A 7,230-nucleotide genomic window follows, 5' to 3' on the forward strand; every position below is an offset into this window, starting at 1 on the left:
TCTGCTATGAGCCTGCTTCTTCCTCTCCCACTCCCCCTGCTTGTGTTCCCTCTCTCGCTGGCTGTCTCTATCTCTGTCGAATAAATAAATAAAATCTTAAAAAAAAAAAAAAAAAAGAATTTCTCATCACAAGAAAAAACAATTCTATGTGGTGACAAATGTGGCCTAGATTTATTGTGGTGATCATTTTGCAGTATATCCATGTATCAAATGACTATGTTGTACATCTGAAACTAATACAGTGTTTGTTATGTGTCAATTATATCTCAGTTTTAAAAAAGAGTTTAATACCCCTCTCTCAATAATCGGTAGAACATTTAACCAGAAAATCAGTAAAGACATTCAACACTTGAGGCAACACTATCAACCAATTGGTTCTATTTGACATTTCTAAAACACCTCACCTAACAAAAACAGAATACATATTTTCCAGGTGCACATGGAACATTTCCCAAGATAGAAAATTTTATTTTATCACCCTAAATATGATCTAAGATTCAAATCATACAAAGTGTCTTCTCTAACCATAATGGAGTTAAGTTAGAAATAACAGAAAAATCTAAGGGAAGTCTCCAAATAAATAGAAGCTGAATAAAACATTTTTAAGTAACATGTGAGTCGAAAAATAATCAAAAGGGAAATTACAAAGTATACGGAACTAAATAAAAATAAAAACACAACATATCAAAGTTTGGGGGATGCCTATAAAGCAAGACTTAGGGGAAATTTATAGCAAGAAATGGTCATATTAGAAAATATGAAAGATCAAGACCTCAAACCATAAACCTCCTAGAAGAAAACTAGGAAGTTTGACATTAGCCTTAACAACAGCTTTCTAGATCTGTCTTCTAGGGCAAAGGAAGCACAAGCAAAAATAAACCATTGGGACTACACCAAAGTAAAAAGCTTTTGCACAGCAAAGGAAACCACCGGTAAAACAAAAAGGCAACTTATTGAATGAGAGAAAATATTTGCAAATAAATTTATCTGATAAAGTTAACATCCAAAATACATGAAGAACTCCCACAACTCAACATCAGAAACAGCAATCCAATTAAAAAATGGGCAGAGGACCTGAACATTTTTCCAAAGACGACATAATAGTTGGTCAACAAGCACATGAAAATGTGTTCAGCATCATTCACCATCAGGGAAATGCAAATCCAAACCACAATGAGGTATCATCTGACACCCGTCAGAATGGCTGGAATCAAGAAGACAATAACAAGTGTTGACAAGGATGAGAAGGAAAAGGAACCCTCATACACTGTCGATGGGAATGTAAATTGCTATAGTCACTATAGCCACTTTTTTGGAGGTTCCTCAAAAAAAATTTAAAAAAGAAATATTATATGATCCAGTAATCTAATTGATATTTACCCAAAGGAAACAGAAACACCAATTCAAAAAGATCTATGCACCCCTATGTTTATAGCAGCATTATTTACAGCAGCCAAGATACGGAAGCAGCCCAAGAGTCCATCGGTAAATGAATGCATGAAGAGTATGTGGTGTTTATATACAAGGGAATGTTACCCAGCCATAAAAAAGAATGAGATCATGCCATTTACATAACATGGATGGACCTAGAGGTTATTATGCTAAGTGAAAGAAGTCAGACAGAGGAAGACAAATACCATATTATTTCACCTGTATGTGAAATCTCAAAAGCAAAACAAATGAACGAAGAAGCCAAAAAAACAGAAAAATACAGAAAACAAACTGATAGTTGCTTGTGTTGTGGGGGGGTCAGTGGGGAGGGAGAAAATAAGCAAGATCTCAAATTAATGACCTCAGCTTCTACCTTAAGTAGCTAGAGAAAGGAGAGCAAGTTAATTCCAAGGTAAGCAGGAGAAGGGAAGTAACAATCAGAATGAAAATTAAGAAAATAAAAACCTAAAACAATAGATAAAAATCAGTGAAACTAAAACAACTAAAACCAGTTGGAGCGATTAGGAAAGAATGCAGTACCAAAGTTACCAGTATCAGGAATGGGAAAGATGCCACCACAAGAGATTCCATAGGTATTAAAAGGATAAGGGAACACTGTCAACAAATTTATGCCAATAAATTTGATAGATGAAATGACAAATTTCTTGAAAGACACAAATTGCCAGAGCTTCCTCAGGAAGAAAGATAGATTAGGGCTATTCAGGTCCTATTAAAGAAATGGAACCATTGGAAATTTTCCCACAAAGACAACTCAGGGCCATATGGAAGCAGTGGTGAATTCCAAATATTCACAAACTCTTCCAAAGAACTGAAAAGGAGGGTTTGCTTCCAACTCATGCCATGAGTCCGAGATTACTCATACCAAAACCAGACAAAGATACTACAAAGAAATTGTAGACTAGTATCTTTATGTAATACACACAGGTAACAAAAATCCTAAAAAGTATTTTTACAAATGGAATCCAATATATGTGAAAAGGATAACTAATACATTTTGACCAAATAAAGTTTATCCCAAGAATGCAAGATTGTTTGGACATTGAAAACCCATCAGTGTAGGCCAGTGGCACATGGATGATTCATCTGAATACAAAAATCCATCGGTGTAACTTATATTAACAGATTAAAAAATATGTATCTATAACTATAAAAATTATATGTCTATCTATCTCCAGAGATTCAGACAGAGGAGAAAATCTAATATCCATTCTTGAAAAAAAAAAAAAAAACAAACAAAAAAAACAACTCTCTGGTAATGAAGAATAGAAGGAAAAATTCCTCAACCTGATAGAGGCCATTTACTTAAAATCCTCTAACTAGCATCATACTTAATGCTGAACAACTAAATGATTTTTCCCCTAAGATCAGGAACAAGGCAAGGGCGTCCACTCTCAAGATGGAAGATTCTAGCCAATGTGATAAGGCAAGAGAGAATAAATAAAAAGCATCTATACTGGAAATGGAGAAAGTAAAACTGTTTTTCACAAATGACATGATCCCTTATGTAGAAATCTCATAAGATCTATAGGAACCCTGAGAGCCAATAAATGAGTTCAGTGAGTTTTCAGGATACAAGATCAAGATACGAGAATTGTGTCTATATATTAGCAATGAGGATTCAAAAATTAAAAATACCAGACAATATTGTTTACAATGATACCAGAAAACATGAAAACTCAGGGAATAAGTGGAACAAAAGATATGAAAGGCTTGCACACAAAACTATGAACAATGCTGAGAGAAATTAAAGAGGACTTAAATAAATGGACACTCAGTGTTGTTTTTGGTTCTCCTGAACTGATCTCTGGCTTCAACACACAATCTACCAAAATCCCAGCAGGCGTTTTTATACAGATTGTAACAAGCTGATTCTAAAATTCACATGAAAATTCAAAAGATCGAGGATAATCAGAACAAGTTTGAAAAAGAACACAAAATTTAAGGTCTAACACTAACATTTCAAGAATTATTACAAAGCGAAAGCAATCAAGTCAGCATGCTATTAGTATACATAGATTAAAGGAATAGATTAATGGAATTAAAAGGTCCAGAAACACATTTTTTCAGCATCTAATTTTCAACAAAATTGCCAATGCAATCTAGTGGAGAAATGATAGACTTTTCATCTGAAACAACTAGATATCCTCAAGTTTAAAAACAAAACAAACGAACAAACAAAACTTTGATCCATATTTTGCAACATATAAAAAAATTAACTTAAAATGAACCATAGGCCTAAATGTAATACCTAAAACTATAAAACATCTATAAGAAAACGGGGGGAAACTTTTGTGACCTTGGGTTAGGCGAAGATTTCTTACGACACCAAAAACACAAATCATAAAATAACAAATTGTTCAATCTGAGTTCATCAGAATTAAAAAAAACCTCTGCACATAGGAAGGATATAAAAACAACAACAACAACAACAAGAAACCACAAGCCAGACCGGTAGGAAATCATTTTAGAGCATATGTCTGATCAATGACTTGTATCAGAATATATAAAGTACTCTCAAAACTCAATAATTAGAAAACAAACCAATTCTTTAACAGCCAAAAATTTCAGCAGTAAATTCACCAGAGAAGATAGGACCAGCACATTAAGAAGTACTCAATATCGTTAATCATTAGGGAAATGTAAATTAAAACCATAATGCCATACCACTACACACTCGGTAAAATGTCTAAAATTAAGAAAATATTTAATGACAAGTGTTGACAACCCCTGGAGGAGCTGGAAACTCCTACAAGGCTCATGGGAATGTAGAATGGAACCACCACTTGGAACAAGCTTGCCAGTTTCTTAAAAAGTTAAATACACATATAGCAGAGGATACAACTCTTCAACTCCTAAGTATTTAGTCAAGAGGATTCTAATATGCGTCCATGCAAAGATTTTTCTATCAAGGTTTATAAAAGCCCTCCTTAGGAGAGCCTCAAACTAGCAACCACCCAAATGTCCATCAATAGAGAAATGGGTAAGGAAGCTCGAGAATATTCATCCAGTGGAATTCCACATGGATAAGTCTCCAAATGATTATACTCAGCACCAGAAGCCGGGCACCCCCCCCCAAAATAGAACATGCTGTATTATTCCACTCATATAAAATTCTAGGAAATGCAATTTGATTTATGGTGACAAAATGGATCAGGGGTTGTCTGCGGATGGTAGCAGGGGGTGGAAAGGAACCGGAGGAGACAGTAAAGGGTCGTGGAAAATACTGGGGTCTGCCAGACACATGCATGATCTTGATTATAATGGTTTTACAGGTGTACACATGTTAAAGTTTACATTCCGCACTTTAAATAGGCGCAGTTTCTTGTATGTCAATTACAACTCACCAAAATTGTTAGAATTGTTAATTGGATAAAATATTGAGAATTAAATCAATCTGATCATCCCTATGAACAGATGGGGAAAAGGAAGACTTTCATAATAAAGGGACTCTCATTCCAGAACAAATCAGAGCGTGAAGACTGTTTCCTGCAAAGCTTTGCTTGTTTTACTGTTTTTGGTTGTTCGTCCTGTCTTTCCTCAATACTAGTTCCTGGGAGTCCCCATAAGACTGCTTTGATATAGAGTAAGTAAAATCCCATACGCAAAAACCCTCTAGAAAATATCCCCTCCTTTAAAATTCAAAATGACCCATTTGTCATCATTAGAGGGAGAACAGTTTCTCAGCTAATTACAGCCCAAGCTTGTTATGAAGTTATAGCCCATGTTCAGCCCTACAAATCCTTCCTGAGTGTATAAACCAGGAATTTAGAATGCCCCACTTAATGAATTGATCACCACTGTATGCCTGAGGCCTGTGACTTCTTGCCTTTTTTATTCTAACATGCAAATATAAATTCATTCTGTATAAGCTTGGATTCAGTTGACAAAATTTCGCATAAACTCTTCAGAACCCACAGAGCCCAGGTGGACAGATTCCGTTCTTTACCTGCCACAGCTACAGCTTCTGAATGGATGACAAGTCTTCATAGAGAGGCTGGGTCCTCCCCTGAGTTCAGCACCTGTTGGATCTTGGAGCCCAGAGGGAGGACTTATGTTTCAGTGCGCATCACAAAAGGCAGATGGAACAGAGGACAGGACCCCCAAAGCCTTGTTCTCTTGACTTTGCCATCCAACGGTTCTTTACATTATTTTGAAATTATAATACCCAACTGCTGTTTTCATTTCGAGAGATTTCCTTCACGTTTTCTTTCTGCTCCTCAGTTCCAAACCTCGTGGCTCTTCAGAAACTCAATGTGGAGAAATTCCAAGTGGGAAAACTCTAGCCACCTGTGAGAGGCACGGACTACTACCAACCGTTGAAAAAGTGGCAGTGGGATTGGTTTCTCCGCCTAAGGTTTGTACGCATACCCAGAGAACACTGTCCTTTCACACTGTCCCAGGACAGTCATTTGAAATGACTGTGAAGGCAAAACAAACACGAAATCAACAAAACAACAAGAGAGTGGCAATGAAGTGACTTTTATGAGGAGCTTTGGGGATTTGGGGCATATCGGCCATTCATGGTGCACCTCCCTCGCCTTCAAACAACAGTTAAAAGATTTTGGCCATAAAAACTGCCTTGGTTAGAACATTATCAAAAAATGGGGCGCCTGGGTGGCACAGCGGTTAAGCGTCTGCCTTCGGCTCAGGGCGTGATCCCAGCGTTATGGGATCGAGCCCCACATCAGGCTCCTCTGCTATGAGCCTGCTTCTTCCTCTCCCACTCTCCCTGCTTGTGTTCCCTCTCTCGCTGGCTGTCTCTATCTCTGTCAAATAAATAAATTAAAAAAAAAAAAAGAACATTATCAAAAACTGTTTCAAGAACACCCCATTTCTATACTATCTTATGGGTGAAGCACTTTTTATTTTGCCCAATTTCCTATCTCTCACACACAGGTTTTAATTATAATAGCTCTCTTAACCATTTACACATTTACATACAATTTTCCCCATTGCCTAGCCAAGAAATTTCCCACAAACTGCATTTTTTTTAACACAATATACATATGGCCATTATTTTTCCTTGTTTTTTTTTTTTTATCCTCCAATGTATTTTCCCATTCTGCTTCCATGCCTCTGACGCCTACACATTTGCAGACTTCTCCATTTCTATTTTTTCTAGACCCACTGTTCTGCCTCCCTTCTCCCACTTAAAAGATATCCGTTCATGAGTGGCGAAAAAACCATCTTGGTACAGGTCCATCCAGCGCCATTGACGTGCCTAGTAGGGTTGTTGTGGGGATTACATGAGATGATGTCAACTCCAAAACACCATCGCCCCCCTCCTCCCTTTTTCTCCCTGTTTTGTTTGTTGGCCAAGTCGTCTCAAAAATCTTTTTGTATTAATATGTAAACACCAACATTAAACTTCTAGCCCTGTGTTCAGTAGGTTGCATACACTATCTCATGACACTCACTAGGTCATTCCTGGTCTTACCCCAGTTTGCAGGGCGGGGCGGGGGGGGTGGTGGCGTAGGCTCACAGAAGTGAAGTCGCTTAGTCACCCAGAGTTACACACGGAGTAAGCCACAGGACTGAGTTTTGAGCCTTCACTCCCTTGTGGCAGAGCCTGAGCCCCGGCGTCCTAACCCCCTTGTTCTGCTCCCTATCAGCCCTCCCTCCCTGTCTTTTGGAGAGACCCTACTTTCCTTCTTGGTTTTTTTCCCCGAGATGTATCTTCTAACTTTGGTTTTATATTGGTCCTATCACCTCAAATATTTTGCCAAGCAAAATTGATGAAGAAAAAATTTAACGCTGGTATTTATTTTTGCCTTTCTC

This window comes from Ailuropoda melanoleuca, chromosome 17 (genome assembly GCF_002007445.2).
Source record: "Ailuropoda melanoleuca isolate Jingjing chromosome 17, ASM200744v2, whole genome shotgun sequence".
In the NCBI taxonomy this organism is placed as follows: Eukaryota; Metazoa; Chordata; class Mammalia; order Carnivora; family Ursidae; genus Ailuropoda; species Ailuropoda melanoleuca.